We start from the raw sequence: 15,120 nt of genomic DNA on the forward strand, positions 1-15,120 counted from the left end.
ATTTTTAACAAGCATTCCAGAAAGAGCACCAGCTATCAAAAAGGCTGCCAGGACCAGAAGGAGCCATCAATCGAACAAGTCTACATTTCAAAGTTTTTTGAGAACAGTGAAATGTCTTTACCCTTCTTGATGGGAAAACTACAGTGCTATAGGAAAGTAGCTATTTGCTGCTTCCTACATTTATCTGAAGCAAGCCTTTAACCCTAGGAATGGTGCTAGAGTGCTAGACACACACACACACGCACACGCGCACACACACACACACACACACACACACACACACACATATATATGTTAAGTAGCACTCCTGAGAGTTCTGCTCAGAGCTGCTTTGAGACTGTGGAGTCAGTCTGCTCTCTTTTCCCTTTCCATATGTCATTGTTCAGCTCCGGGGCTTCTTTGAGATAATAGAGATGAACTGGTTAAATTTTTAAACACTTTCCTGACAGTGTTTACAAGTCAGCAGAATGCATCTGTCTAATTTTGACGTTTGTCAGCTAATTCAGTCAAATTCCCTCATGTGACATTCCCACTAAAGGAACCTGCTGCAAACAAAAGGCCACACTATATTGTATGGCATCACTGCTCCCAGATGTTTTAAAATTAAACTGCTAAGCCTCCCTGTGCCTGTGAAACCTGGAAGAGGATAAAAAGTGGAGTGATTCTTAACAAGCTGTACTTTCTTTATCTGTGCTACTTATTTCTTTGTGCTTGATTTTTTCTGAGTCATTTGAAAATGATTAGGCAGCTCAAATAATTGTTTCCTGGGTATATTAGCAGCACTATAATTGTCATGTTTAAAGCTAAAGTTGGTAAAGACTGAAGTCTACTCTGGAATATTCAAAGTTCCTATACACAACAGCTCTCAGATAAATGTTTTGAAACTTTTATTACTAGTTTCCCTCGTAGTTTGTTTCTTTGTTTCTTTGTCAGGACCCCAGATGGATTCAGTCTGATCCTGTTCCTCATTATACAATGGCACTGCCTGAACTCTGGATGGAAAGGTTGTTGTCTTGCCTTTGGCCAGCATTTTGCAGTCACTCCCATATGATGGCTATTGAATACTCTCTTTTGGGTTGGAAGGGTGCATGACAGGCCTTTACTCCTCTCTATGTGCAAAAAAGAACAGATACCATCTACAATGACATATAATTTGTACAAGCCTCAGACTGACTTATTGGAATAAATGATACTTGGTGTCATTCATTGGTGGGGGTGGGGGGGAACAGTTACCATGCCAACTCTTTGTAAATACCATTGGTCCTCAATGAACTCCTTTTGACCCACTGGTGTGAGGTTGTTGCTGAAGTGATGTACATAATTCTCTCAACACTGGTCCATTACTTCTGCTCAGGTCAGGCATGCAGTGTAAACTCAAAGAGAATTAGCAGCCTTATCAATAACCAGCTGTAGAACTGCAGTCCAAATGATAGATCATAAAAATCCAAGGAAAGATGAAAAAATGTGAAGGAATATGCATGTATATGCTATAGTTTGAGCAGCTGCTGTGGACTATCAACATCATCAGGAGATTTCAGTACATTAGCATAAATTCAAATGACAAATGTACAGTGCTATTCAGAGACTCATTAATTTGCAATGGGTGCAGTGCTCATGACATATTAGTGAAAAATTCAAATGTCTTTGTAGCATTGTGAGTTTAGTTGCAGGACCTAAGCTGCTAAAATGAAAACGTGTGCAATTTTTTAGCAGTTTATTGAATTATGAAGTGTGATTACTGTATATGTGCATCTTTTTAAGCAAACGAAGTCCAGTGTGCTCCAGCACCAAATTGCATGGTTTGTGTTGAAATCTCCCTGTCAGACAAATTCTGAGCTGGAGCTGAAATACCAGCAAGGTGCTGGCTGCTGCAGCATGCAGGCTGAGATCTCCCCCTTCTGGGAGAATGACATTGCCACGGAGAAAAAGAAAATTTGGTTCTTTCAGGTCTTCTTTGTTATTCTCCTGTCTTGTCTGCCACATTAGCCACTGGGTGTGCTTTATGATGTTTAGAAGAGCCATAATAGCAGAAATAAAATAATGCTACATTATTATGTGTGAGCATGATGGCTTCCTCTGTCATTCCTTATGCACAACCATAGCCTTTAAATGTAGAATAACTTAGACATGTAGTATATGAAAAATCTTAGTTGGGAATAACATATCTTAAGCTATGGTTTTGTTATCTGTAAAAAATGGAGAAAGAAAATGTTTACATTTTTATATGGGGAACAACCCATCCATAGCACTCTTTCATAAAACTGAGATCAAGCTTGCAATTACAGCATCTGACAACTGAAATCCATCCCAGTGGTGTTTATCCTCAGTGCCTTGACTCTGCTGTGGGTGTGCAGCTCTGACACACTGCTACAGCTTTCCAACCTCAATGAATACTGTGAACTCTACTGCATATTTTTGCTTCCTCTTGGAAGTTGACATTGTTCATTTGGACCTCTGCAATATCTTTTTCTGTCCCTGAGTTTACATGTTTTTCTGTCCACCAGGCTGTCACATCTAGTGTGGATTTCTTTTACCAGAAAAAAAATATCCTTAAAGTTATTGCTAGTACTTTTTCTGAGGAATAAAAGCCCTAGTTTTGAAGTGCAGGAGCCACAGTAGCTAACTGGTAAAAAAATAGCTGATATTTTCAAAAACACTAGGGTTTAGCAGCACAACCTCTGAAAAATTTTGAAGCAATCTGAGTTTTGGAGACAGGGAAATTAGCTGCCAGTTGCATGTCCAGACTCATCAGATGCTCTTGAACATTTGAATGTCTCTGTTAGATGAAATATTTTATATATACACACCAGTCATTAGGTAGTACAATAATAAGAGCCTTAATAAGGTTTGAAACATCTCTTAGCATATTTCACACCTCCAAATAAAAGGAAAGCCATTTCTCAGTCTTACTTCTCATCTGTGCCATGCCACCTCCCATGTAAGCTATGGTATGTCACAGCTCAAAAAAAACAAGCCCAAAAGCAAAATGCGACAGAAAGTAAGAGCATGTCACGTCTTCCCCTCCCTATGGGGAGGATCGCATTCCTCTGAATTCCCAGCTTCGTAGTGTTTTGATAATCATGATACTTGCCAGGTGACCTAAGCTGCCAGTGAACTTCAAGAGCATGTGAAGTGCTTTGCGCTATCCACATAAGGAAGAAAAGAATCAGCACATCACCAAATTAAGACTACAAATAGTTATAAACTGGCTTAAAGCTATAGTTTCCAAATCTCACAGAAGGATTAGGATGCTTGTCTGACCTCAGCTTCCACCCCCTCCAAAGGCTTTCACGGTAGATATCCAGGGTGAGATCATAAAAACTGCATGAACTTCCCAACAGAGTCAGTTGAACTTCATGCCCTAACATCACACCCTAACATCTTCATTAACCTTGCCCAAACCTGACCTGAATGTCCCCATGACTTGGATCTGAGCTATTGGAAGCACAAGAAATTATTTTGAGAATGAAAGGGCAGAGAAAATGTCACGGTGTGATGCCAGCAAAGGATGCATCTGGGTGTGGAGATGTCAGGATCCATTTGGAGCCATGGGTTTCAGCCATGGGAAATGCTGAAAATCTGGAGCAACACCCAAGACTGAACAGTTGTTTTACGCACAGAAGGGCAAACATTTAGCCACACAGCCTGCTCTGGGGGATTTATAAGAGGAAAGGGACAAGAACAAGGAGACCCATGTCTTCATGGCCCCTTAGGTTGGGGGGCAGCAGCCACTCCCCAACTTTCCTTTTCCCTTTGCAACTGAAATTCCCATTTTAAACAAGTGAGCAGAGCCTTAACACACACCTACAAACATACCCAGGCACAGACTCACTTTCTTAACTGTAGCTTAACCAAAGATCCCTATCCAGCAAAGAAATACTTCAGTAGCCCTCAGATGCCTCTGTCTCTCAGTCATTTATTTCCCTCCCTTCTGCCCAGCATAAGACCAGAGCCAAATGTGTGGCGCCATGGATGATTGCCTAATCTAATTTTTGGTGCCAGCAGGACCCTAAAGCTTAAATGACAGCTAGGGGATCAAAGGAGCCTGGAAATTAATTCATCACCCTTCTCCTCCCACCACTCACAACATAAGTGCTGAGGGTTGAGTCCATGAGCTAAATGCCACCATGAATTCTGTGGAGAGATAAAATTTTATTTTGTGAGTAACTCTCAAAAAGCCCAGTTAAAGGAAACAGGGCACAGATGGTATTTCTTATGAGAAATATCTTTCCTTCATTAGTAGGCAGCACTGGACAATAGGCCTTGGTTTGAAATATAGCACCTACTCTTTGAAACCAATTGCACAGGTTTCCAAGTGCACTTGATATTTAGGCATAAACAGAGAAAGCATTTTGTATCTAATCAAGAGCACAGTCAAAAAAAAAAAAAAAAAGCTTCATTGCAAGAAATTGATTTCCATACTGCAAAAGGGTTTGCTTTTCTTTCAGAAAAGCCCTGATCTTCTTTTCACTTTGGGTTTTTGTGGTTCTCTTATATCACACCAGTCAAGAGGCAAGCTGCTCTGGACTCTACATTTCCAGGAGTGACATTGATTTCAGGAACATATTCCAAAAAGAGGTACCACACAGATGATCAGGTGAGAGTCTGGGTAGAAACAGGATACCAACAGGGAAGTCCCATCTTAAAATCCTACAAAATTATTATTAGTAACAGAAAAATCCTAGCAGATGGAGTTTAATAAGACGAATGGAAATTTAGGTTATGTCTGCATGCTGGCAGAATCAGTGAACTCCTTCTTCAAAAAAGTCCGATCATTGGAAAAAACTCAGGTCTGAGTTTTCAAACCAGTGAAAATCCAGTCAGTTGTCAGCTTCAAAAGTAAAACTTGGTCCAAAGTCGTTAGGAAAAGGAAGGTGATAATATTCTTAAGCTTATGACACTCTTTGTGTTAACATCTTTTTTTTTTTTTTGTACAGAACATGTTTGTACTTCAATTGACAAAGTATTTACAATGAGAAGATATATACTCACCCTTAAGCCAATTAATTCTGGGTTACAAAGCTTGTATTTCAGAACAGGCATGAATAATTCAGTGTTAGGTTGTTTAAGCGTGTTTTGTAAAATAGAGCTGCAGCTTTTGTTTTTCTTGAAAGCTTCTGAGAAAAAAAAGAAAAAAAAAAGGTTATTTTTAATTTTTTTTTTTTTGTCTTTTCACCCCTGGGGAGATCAGTGGCCTTTTCATGTTCCACATTGACCTGCATCTCTTGTTTTTTTCTTACTAAGTTGAAGAAAATACAATTTAAAATGGAAGCATTAAGGAGTAAGGAGTATGGCACTATACCTGTGTGTCATGGCATATTGAACAGGTTGTGGTGCTTCAGACTGCTTTAATCATGACTAGTATTGCTGGACTGTGAGCTTTTACGATGCTGATGAGCAGAAGTGCATCCACATGTGGACTTTTGGTTTTTTGAGTGCAAGTCTAACCCGACAAATGAGTTTACATAGCTGAAGGGAAGGTGTATGAGTAGTGCCTCCCCACTGCCTCTTCAGGTGCATCACATTATCTTCACGCTGTCCGATGTTTAAACCTAAAAAAAAAGCCTGGGTAACAGCTGGATGACTGCCAAATTTTACCTAAAACTTTCTTTAGCACCCAGATTGAAGAGACAGCAAAAAGGAAGCATTTTTTTCCTAGTCCTTGCAAACTAGTGGCATAGTTGAACTTGTGTACAAACCATTTACAGTCCCTGTTCATGTCTGAGTCTGCAGTGCTGTATCAGGGGAGAAACTTCATTATGACCCTGTCACAGTTTTTGGAACTTTCATATTTGAAGTCAGTCATTGAGGAGTATTTTAAATCAAGAAACAGCAGAAAACCAGGAATATTACAGCTGACGGGTGTAAACTGTCTCAAGCGAAGTAAGCTCAGATAATCAACATTCATAATGCCTGTTGATAGAATTGAGGGACTTCAGGGTCCTGCTAAAAATGTTCTCACACAAGAGGGCACATGTGGTCAATCAAGTCTTGATAAGTACTGTGTGGTGAAAAGCAAATGACCTCAAATGGGTAATATGGGAAACTGCTTTGTTCTATTTTTTCAATATGTGCCTAAAATCTCTTCAGGTGGTTAAATCTTATGGTACTTCTGTGGTAGCTGAGTTGAGTCTTCTCAGTCTAGGCCAATAACCACTGGATAGCCAGTTGGATGTAATCTCTGTATCTGTCCAGACCCCTGCAGTCAGAGAGGGAACAATGCATGGTATGGCTTTGTCTTGGTTTGAAAGACAGGTGTCTGCTAAGGAAGGCAGGAGCCTCCCTTCAAATGGAAAATGGAAACCCTCCCTCCTCCTAAAATTATTATAATTTTAAGGGACTCCCAGGCAAAGATATGGGAGTAGGAATAACAGTTCATTTTTAGAGAAAAAATAAAATAAAAATGCAGTAATACAAAACAACACTGACTGAGTCAGAATATGACCTGACACCCTGTTGGGTAGCAGCCCAATTAAATGGTGGCTGCAGTCCTCCTGGAGTGACAGATGTGGTTCTGTTGAAGCAATGATCCTGTAGAAGGGTGTTGTTTTCCTCTGAAGGTCCAGTGGTGTTATAGATAGGCTTGGTCTTCCTCTGGGAATCCAGTGGAGAAGAAAGCTGCTCTTCTGGGAATTCAGTGGAAAAGGCTGCTGTGGTATTCCAATCTCAGATTATATCCAGGTAGGAATGCTTGGCTCCTCCCCCTGGACAGAGCATGTCCCAATGGGATGATGTAATTTTATCAGTCATGGAGTGACACTCAATGGCCCATGAACAGCAGATATCTCCCCAAGGGAGGATGGATTGTGGAAGACATAAAGAAAACTGCCCCACCTGGTTTTAACAGGTGGCCCAATTAACAGAAGATAACTGACCCACCTCTAACAGATGGCAATAGAATACACAGCCCCAGCCACATCTTGCATTTCCAACCTAAGATAAGCTTTACAGTCCTTATGCTACCAGCTGAAATACTGGAAATAGTGGTGGAAATAGTGTAATTTCTTAATGATTTTGAGCCAAAAAAAATTCATAAAAGTACATGTCAGGAAGGAACAGTAGTTCCATTTTAACCCAATTAGTCATGTTTCTTGGTTTTTAGTTAATAAATAGTGATAAATCTGATAGAGGAAGATGCCAAGAGCAACTAGACTACCATCTCTTGGTAGTCTTGATCTAGATATAGTTTTTGTAAAGACACAAAAGCATGAGACCCCAAGAAGTAAGTCAGAGGGATTGTTTGGGTTTGAACTGTAAACACATCAGCTGTTTCACAGATGTTTCTCATACACATGGACTGATATTCCTCATTCCTGCAGTTGCAGAAAGTCTTAATGCCTTCACAGAAGGATTAATCATCACAAATCATGTTTGCTTTTCAACCTGAGGAAAGAGATTCAGACTGGTGCCACCAGAATAATGGTGGCAAAGATCCCAGTAAATGTTTTTTCAGAACAGGGCCCAGTCTTTCTGATCAAAGAGATTATGTACTTTCCTCCGTGAGATGAAGCATCATGAATGCTGCTTCGCTTATCCAGAGTGGAGGATAGTTAATTCAAATAGCCTGGGGCTCCTTAACAGGGGCTGCATGGCCTCTGCATGGTAGCCTGGTAACCAGGATGGAGATGTCCAGAAGATGTTGACTGAGCTCAAAATTTAAGAATTTCTGCTATTTCACACTGGAATGTGTGAGCACCTTGTCCTTGGAGAGAAGTGGACAGTTTTACCTTCAATCCCAGATGAAAGATACAACTACATCAGTCCCAAATGAGTGAGGTCAGAAGGGGCAACTTTTAGTTTTTAAATGAACTCTAGTGTCATGGATAATTTTTATCTGCTTTCTCATCCCATTCTTTTTGTTTCTCATCCTTAAGTCTGCACAAAGACTGTAAAACTGTATTTCATGCTCTGACACAAGCTACAAATCCAGAAGGTGATGAAGATAAAGGTTATATAAAGTTTATCTTTTAACTTCTTAAGGAGGCAATGCCTAAGACCCAAGGTTTTCTTAAAAAAATCTCTACTCAGTAGTTCACAAAGCCTAGTTAAGTCATTTGGGCATCTTAAATTGCATGTAGACTGCTTATTAGTCTCTATTTTTTTTTTAATTTCATTCATTTAAACGAGATGCTTTGCTTCAGAGAGAGGAACAGACAGCAGAGAGATACAAAGCTTCCTGAGTCTCTGTTATATAGTGGAAAGCATAAATGTTTGGAGCTGCAAAACTGTGTAAAGGGACCTGATTATACAAATACATTAAACATCTCTTAAAATCTTCTGAAATTATATTATAGTAGCCACACAGTTAAAGGAAAAAAGGATCATCTTGTTTGAATACCCATGGTCTATTCTATTTGCAGAAAAACACGTTTCTGAAAAAGAAAGGATGGAAAAGGATCATTATATAGGCTAAGTCCAGGTAACAACGCTGGACTTTCAGTTGTCTCACGTGATAAAACGCACAGACATTTAACATTTTTCCTCTAACCTTACCCCAGCTTTCACACAGTTGTCTGTTTCCTGTGAGGCAGACATATTTAAACTGTCATTTAATAGGTAATGTAAGTTTACTTAGATGTCATGTAATGCTCCTATCCATGTGGAAATATACCAAATGTCCAAGTTTGCTCTCAAGGCTATGGCAGTCAGTAAAAATCTTCTCCCATGGGATGCCTAGGCTTGACAAATGCCTGAGTATTAGGCATAGTCAGCCAACTCTTTGTGATGCAAAATTACAATCTTGGCTTTTTCAAGTAGTACTACATTTTTATTTTCTCTAAATCAAGAACCAAATTTGCAAACAGTTCAGGTTGTATAAATTTGTTATTGAATAAAGAGGTCTTGCTAAAACCCAGGAACTGAAGAAATGCCATAGCTGAAACACTCACTTAAAAAATTTAAGAAATTCAAGAATGTCTAAAAGCCAATTGTTTCTTTCAATATTTTTCATACTTTATACCATATTGCTATAGCACTAGGTAATTGATAGCTTAGACCATCCTCTCCAAAGTCATCCTGACTCACAAGTTGATATTCCATTGTAAAAGGTGAGAACTTTATGTTATTTAAACTGGAGTAAGGCATCCTTAAATTAAAATTTTACATTTTAAATAGGGTCGAAAATCAATTAACATGCTTATGTTTCCTAAAACACAACGTGTAAAACATATAGGAAAAAATGCCTCTAGATATTGAAAGTTGTTGTCTTTATCACACTGTGCATTGAAATTCCCAAGGATGATTTAATGAGGTTTGCACATTAAAAATCTTGTTTGTTACAATAGAGGAAATCATAAGAAATATTAATGCCCTCTGTGTGGTGCCATGGAATTCAAATGTCTTTCAAATGTTTTCACTCCAGGAACACTTTGCTATGCAGGCCTGTACTTGGCAAAGATTTTTCAGTATAAAGAATTTATTAGTTATGGATGTTGATGTTGGTGTGCTATACCCTAAATACCTGGAATATGCCTATGTTAAGACCAGCTAGGTCTTGACTTCAGAAGGCTTTGAAGAAATGTTCATAGTTCAGGCTGATATAATGGATTCCTTGTCAGAAACACATGAGGCTACCCAAAGGTATGATGACATTCAGTCGTGACATATTTTTCCATTGCAGTAGTGATATCTGACACAAAGCAGAGTAATGTGCTCAGACTGTGCTGTCTTAGAGAGTTTACCTCAAAGCTAAAGGGACACAGACCTGGTTGAATGTGCACCTCTTTCTCAAGAGGGAGAACTTAAATCAGGGAAGCAATACAAAAGACTCTCAAATGGCTGTTTAACTTTACAACTCACTCAAGAAATGCATAGGTGGTATCACATTCATCTGCTCCTGCAGACCCAAACAACAGGTCAAGAGGAATCACCCTGCCACCATAAATCCAGTCCATGTTTCATTCATGGAAAAGAAAAACATAACTTCCCCAAGGACTTAATGCACAATTACAGTAAGAATGCAAAAGAGAGAATAAATACAGCCTTGATAAAAGGCAGAGAGAATACTGGAAATATAGACATGAACTCAATAAATGGGCAAAATGAAATGTCAGAGAAAGATTTCAAGCTAAAAAGTATTGGGAAGTGAAATGTCCAAAATACATCTTAAAAATTAGACGTATGTTTTCAACAAATGTGGGAAACGCAAGCACAGAGAGGTCCCAAGGCCTCAAACATACAAGCTCGGAGATAGAGATGGATACAGTATTTGACCTAGGACCTTGGAGAAGGCTTGAAGCTTTAGGATAGAATAGTGAAATAGACATGAAATAAGAAGAAAGATTTGTAGTTTAAGGTGAAATATGTTTTAAGCAAGTAGAAATATGCCTCATGTAAGCAAATAAATATGTTAAGCAAGATAGTAAAAAAACAATTAAAATCTAACAAGAGAATTAGTTATAGAATTGGTAAAAAATAGAAGATAAAGCAATAAGTTTCTGTAGAGTTACATGATTGGATAAAAAGAGAGGCATTGCAGCAAAATAATGTAAAATGTAGCAATTAGAAATTGGTTTTGAAGATGCTAGCGAGCTTTGTGGAAGCAGCTGATTATATAAGAAATTTATAAAAGACATTGTAACTAAAGTTATAACGCTTCTGATGCATGGTTTGCTGATGTGATAGCTTTGGATGTAAGAACCTTACAGTCTCGCCCTTCCATGAGACTGATTTTGTAATCAGACAATACATGAAAATAAGGTGCGCTCCACCATCTTCTAGGATTACTAAAACTCCTTCATTATTTCTTGTTTAGCAATATGTCATGAATTCCACCCAGGCACTTTCCCATTTTCCTTCAAATTCTACAAACATAGTAAAAGACAGTTCCTGTCATGACAAGCCTCAAATGCATGAGGTAAAAGATAGGAGAAAACATGGAAAAGAATCACAGAGAGAGACAAGTGATTAAGTTTTTTAAATAGCTGAAGTAATTTTGAATTCTTTCACATTTATTAGCACTACCTTTAGTGACTGGCACAAGGACAAATGGGAAGCCTAATGTAGATAGATATTTAGCAAATATATTCTCAGTCATCATCCAGAGCCTTCAACAAAGACCATGCACCATGAAACATACTGGCTATGAGGCATGGCTTTAGCATTACCACCATGTCCTTGAGATCTTTTCTTCATTCCATTTCAGACAGGTTTCTTTAAACAAAGACACTTAAAAAAGAAAGCACAGCTGCTCTCAGAGTGATGGGATGGACAGACACCTGCTTTCCCATATATTTTATTATTTCTCACTGCAAAAAATCCTTAAAATGGATGCCAATCCTTAAAATTGTTGTCATTTCTAGGATCTCCATTAAAGTAGATATAACATTATGCTCCTATAGTTAAAAATGTTTTACCGAATGCAATGAAAACAAGATACAAACCCATAATTTTGCACATTCAATTACTTTTATCTGGTAAATGTTAATTATAAATATGTTAAAAAAAGTATAACTACTGAAGATTATTGATATCAGGCAACAAGATGCTTTGTGGATATAAATGGGGAGAGTTATGACTTTTTGGTTGTCTTGTTTTCTGACCACCAGTGCAGAAATATCTGAAAGGGTAAAACCAGAAACTATTTTGTTTGCAAAAATATCAAACCCTGTGGCTTGTCTACCTGACAAAACCCATACATTATGAAAAACACTGGATTGTGTGCCTTGTTTACTTGGGACCAGAAAGGGAAAAGAAAAAGAGGATCAGGAACAACTTGTGCATCTATCCTTGTCCTTCAGTGCAAGTGAAATAAATGTACTGTGTAGAGTATCATTGTCCAAAAAGGAGAGAAAAATTTTAGGAGAAACAGAGGATGTGAAGGCAGGAAACTGGTAGCCCAGTGGAAGATAAGAGCAGGGACAAGATGGAAAGAAGATGGGATATTGGCTATGACTAATATGCAGTGTGGCATCACACAGGACAGATGCACAGAAGGAGGTGGATTTGGTCTCCAGCCTCTGTTGCAGGGGACCAACACAGCCAGGGGTCATGATTCCAGAACTCTACTAACATGGTAAATCAGTGGATAACCCCGATTTAAATTTATTCTGCCATGGCCACAGAATTGATGGATTGGTTACAAAGACAGTCCTCTAATTTGAATGAAATCAAATACAAATGCACTGCTTCCAGAGTCAGCATAGTGACAAAGATAGCTCTGGGCACCTTCAAATTTCATGCACCCTGACCCAGCCATGAAAACTGTCTTAGGCAGCCTGACTGCCCTGTAAGAGCTGACTTTCTGCTTTGGGAAACTCTTCAAATCACTGTATTTCCATTAATCACCTTTACCAACCTTGAAGAAGGGGTCGGTGGCAACAATCCAGACAAACCAGCCTGGCACACAAGTGCATGACTGGAGTGGGATGGGTGTAAGGCAGTAAAGAGCTCTAGAGCAGCCAAAGTTCCGGATCCCCATTTCTAACCACAGAAATGGGATAGGATTTTTTTGGTACCTATCTCAGCAGCAAGATGCTTGACAAAAATTTGAAAATCAATTTAAGGAATGTGAGCTCTTTTCCCTCAAAGACAAAAATCATAATGTGGATGATACACCAAGCAGTGAAGAATATCTTGCATCTATTTCTTCAAAAATGCTCCCTAGCAGGTAGTAAGACGTGCACCCTTCTTGTTCCTAACACAGGTGAAAGGAAATTTTGCTCATGATTCATTAGATGATTTTTCAGCAGTGCTTTCTATACCATTGAAATATTCTCTCTTTTCCTGGACATCTTTAACCTCTCCTCCAACTGGAGGCACTCCTACCCTTGTAAAACCATATCATTAACCTCATCACAAAAAGTGTATTTTTTTTTATTTTCCATTGTTTTGAAAAACCTCAAAATATTCCACAGTGTGTTATTAAACATTCATTTAGTCCATATACAATTGAGTTTCATAAAAGTTTTTTAAGATGATAGAGCCCATTCTTCCTCAACATAGTTCCATAGTACCTGAAAGCTCTTCTTCCTTTACTGGTACTTCAAACCCTTGGAAAAAGATGCGATGCATTCAATTTTTGGTAGTTTTATTTTAATTTTGGTTTTGGGGGTTTTTTGTTGTTGTTGTTTATTTTTGTTTTGGTTTGGTTTGGTTTGGTTTTGGCTTTGGTTTTTAACATGTAAAGCAGGTCTCTTAGTATTTCCCACATAAAGCAAGCATTTAATTTTTTAAAAATCACACTTTCAGAAATTTTTTCATGTCTGTCATATCTGCACTATCAGAGCTCTTAATTGTGCACTTAGACTGATAAGTTCTTTTTTTCTTTTTCTGTCTACTTGTTTCACTTATTCCCCTTTTTTCTCACAGTGTTTTGTTCTAGATAAAAGATAGTCGTGACATCTCTAAAAATGGTAAATTGGCTCTATAACATCAGACTATTTACAAATTTCTTTGTGTTTCTGCCTTCTCTCTGTCTTATCGCTGTTGATCTGTGTCATGGGCAATTTTAATTTTCATGTAGTAGGTTCTCAGGTGATGGTTCTCCTATTAGCAGCTGCTGTCTTGTATAAAGGAAAGTCCTGACCAAATGAAGTACTTCCAAACCAAGTCATGTTAGAATAATGCAAACCTTTTTATTGAACACCTTTTTGGAGGCAACCATAGATAAAAGCCCTTACTGTTTTCTTTTTATTTTCTCAATACATCCAGATGGCTTTAGCACTGGTGGAACTGGTTTTTTCCATCTTTCAGTCAGGGAAGCAGTTATCTGGCCTTTTTCCATTGTTTTTTCTCCATGTTTGTTTCCAAAGCCACACAAGTAGAGCTCCTAGGCATGCAAGCAGTACCATGATAAGCAACATGCAACACATGGTCTGCTCATTTATACTACATTTTTGGAGAGGAAAGTGCCTCTCATCCTATAATTTCCAGACCAGGAGCCAAGCAGATTTCAACAGGTGGTGCAATATTTGGTCCAAACCTGAAATGAACCTGCCTGAGCTGGGCTTAATTGGGATATGTAGAACAATGAGGACAAAGCTGCAAGTATTGTGCCATTAAGTACAGCAGGGAAGACAAGGCCCAGTACTCTCAATATTGGGCCTGTTGGAGAAAGGGAAATGCTTGTCTACTTTGTTGCTAAATTGAACTCCCTGGCTTGAGATACAAGAGCCACAAGAGCTGTGCAGAATACAAGGACACCAGCACAGCAGCAGATGCTGCAGAGGGTCTCTGCTGGCCATGGGCAGACTGGAGCAGCTGTGCTGGCTGGGAAATCTGCTCCAAGATGCATCTGAGCTCCAGTGCCCAGCTGTGGAGTGTACTGTGCACTGAGAGGTCTGACCGTGGGGCACCACAAGCTGGGGAAGCACAGCTGGGCATGGGCACAGCACTGCTGCTGCCACCTCACATGATGTCACACTCAGAACCCTGGAATTTACATGGAAGATGTCCTAGCAGCAAACACTGCTTGAGGTGGAACCAAGTAATCCAGCTGCTTACCACACTGGGAGGAGCTCCTCACCCTGAGGTCTCTGTTGATGCTGCTGCTACTCAGAAACACAAACTCCAGAAAGAATTTGAATGTTAGATATTTATGTGCTGGAAAATAAATCTCTTCTCACAAGTATACTTTTTAACTTCAGCTACTGATCCTTATCTCTTAATGACCAAAAATAATAACCAAGGCAGAAGCAGTGCTCCCTTCTCAACATTTCAATACATTTAAGGTTGTAATAGTATTTTAATTCAGCATAGCTTATGTGTCACATGGAATAGATGGAAAAATTGTACCATATGTAGCCCCAAGAAAACACTGACAAGACAGCTGTACCCATTCTGTCTCAACATGAGATATTGTCGCATTCTAACTGTCTTTCATGACAGTGATTATATCTAGCATCCTGATAAGTGAATATTTGTGGAACTAATTCTCACATAGATCTTCGTGATAGTAAATTATATTTTTCTTTTTCAGCATTGTTGTGTACTTGTCATTTTATCTATGATGTATTTAACTAGAGATCAATGAATCCAACCGTGACACCAAACAGCTAAAAAAACCATCATACTCAGTGCATGAAAAAAAATCTCTTATCTCCTGCTTCCTCCAAGTCACAAATTTGCCTTTGTGTTAAAGCTTTTATGTTCAGAAATGTTTCTTCTTAAGATGGATTTTAA

This window comes from Agelaius tricolor, unplaced genomic scaffold (genome assembly GCF_023055355.1).
Source record: "Agelaius tricolor isolate 1412-34295 unplaced genomic scaffold, bAgeTri1.0.p SCAF_27, whole genome shotgun sequence".
Lineage (NCBI taxonomy): Eukaryota > Metazoa > Chordata > Aves > Passeriformes > Icteridae > Agelaius > Agelaius tricolor.